The sequence below is a fragment of the Hipposideros armiger genome, unplaced genomic scaffold (genome assembly GCF_001890085.2).
Source record: "Hipposideros armiger isolate ML-2016 unplaced genomic scaffold, ASM189008v1 scaffold_2019, whole genome shotgun sequence".
NCBI lineage: Eukaryota > Metazoa > Chordata > Mammalia > Chiroptera > Hipposideridae > Hipposideros > Hipposideros armiger.
The window spans coordinates 1-2,117 of NW_017733368.1; positions in this window are offsets into that span (position 1 = coordinate 1).

A 2,117-nucleotide genomic window follows, 5' to 3' on the forward strand; every position below is an offset into this window, starting at 1 on the left:
TGGTGGTAAAGTGTGAAGCTGATGCTGTTCGACTGTTATTGAGGACCGTGCTGGCATTTAAGCACATTTGGTCCCAAGGACTCAGTATGGTGATGCAATGTGAGCAGCTAATGGGTCCCACTGTTACGTAAGGAATATAGTTGCATTTCAGCACATTCAGTCCCAAGTACTCACTGTGGGGATGCAAAGTGTGGAGCTGATGGAGTCTCATTGTTATGGAAGGACCAGAGTTGCATTTAAGCACATCCAGTCGCAAGGATTCACTCTGGTGATTCAAAGTTGAAGCTCATGGAGTCTCTTTGTTACGTATGGACCATAGTCCCATTTAAGTACATTTGGTCCCAAGTACTCACTGTGGTAGTAAAAGTGTGAAGCTGATGGTGTTCCACTGTTATATAGGACCGTGCTGGCATTTAAGCACATTTGGTCTCAAGGATTCACTATGTGATGCAAAGTGTGCAGCTGATGTGTTCCCATTGTTAGGTAAGGACCAGTGAGGCATTTAAGTACTTAGGTCCAAGTACTCACTGTGATGGTGCCAAGTGTTAAGCTGTTGGGGTCCCAATCTTACGTAAGGACCATAGTGCCATTTAAACACATTCAGTCTCAAGTACTCATTGTTCTTGATGCTAAGTGTGAAGCTGATTGCGTCCCATTGTTATGGAAGGATCAGAGTGGCATTTAAGCACATTCGGTCCCATGTACTCACTGTGGTGATGCAAAGTGTGAAGCTGATTGGGTCCCATTTTTACAGAAGGCCCATAGTGTAATTTAAGCAGTCTTTTCCAAGTATTCACTGTGGCAATACAAAGGGAGTCTGTGCCCATGGTATTTAGGTGAACTGAGGAGGCTTTGAGGTCTGTTATTTTGTTCTGATAAAGTTCCGATAAGGGCATTAAGTTATTATCACCTTTCATATATAAAGTAAGTGTGTTTGTGTGTTCCTGATGCAAAGCTCAGTACTAGTGAATTAAAATTGTGCACATAAATTGTTATAATGTAGGTTTGAATAGTAATGTTCCCCTAATGGAATACTAAGGGAGTAGGTGTGGATATCTGAGACATGACCAAATACAAATATAGGTATTATTATTTGAAAAGAATGGTCCTTGAGTATTGGGTTCTTGTTATAGCATACAAATTGGACATAGTGGACGTTTGAATTGGTCAGTACTCTGGGCAAGCACAGCTGTGCATATTAACTACCCACGAGGTGAGTTCTTGGACATTCTTTACTCCTTAGCAATATCGTGGAAGGTGTAATAAGGTGGGATTCCACTTTTTATTGCACAGGACTATGGATATATGTTATTATGCACGTCAACTGTTGGGCAATGAGGTTTTACATATTTCCACCACATAGGAGTGATGAAAAGATCTTTTATGGGTTTTATCTGCTAGGCCGTAGCATGAATAGTAATAATTGTATCCATTAGCATTCCAACGTAAAGGGTTTTCAGCGTTCATTTCTCTGTTATCGTCAAACGTTGCAAAGAATTTGTGTCATGAACAGGGGTATTGACCATTGTAATTCTGTTCATTAGTTATTCAAGGAACATGGTCTCAGGTAGCCAACATTGCTTAGTAGCAATGCAAAGGCTATGGAAGGTCATTGATTGTAGGTGAGACAATATAGTTACAATTTGGTGCTTTCATTGTCTGAGAACAGTAGACTCCACAGAAGTACGGCAAACGTCATCCTTGACAAGGCTATGGCAATTGGGACTGAGTACATTAACTGTTGAACAAAAGACTTAGGTTTTCTACACCCACTGCTGGATGCAAAAGTGTTTTGGACTGGGACCTAATCTGATGAGTAGGATTCTGGACAACTGTCTGATATGAAGCTCCTGATTAGTTAATGTTTCCCAACAAAAAGGGTGCATGGATTCTTTGTTCTAACATAGGACAATGGACAAATAGGATTCTGTACAATAATTGAAAAAGATGACTCAGGTAGTCAGTACTGAAGGTCAGCAATGCTAGAGGCAGATTGGGCATCCCAGTCTATTTGATGAGCAATGGATACCTTATTTTTAGTAGTCAATCAATGATAATTGGAGTGACTTTAGGGAGAAGCAGGGCTGAAGGGGCTGGGGCTGGGGCAGGGCCTGGGG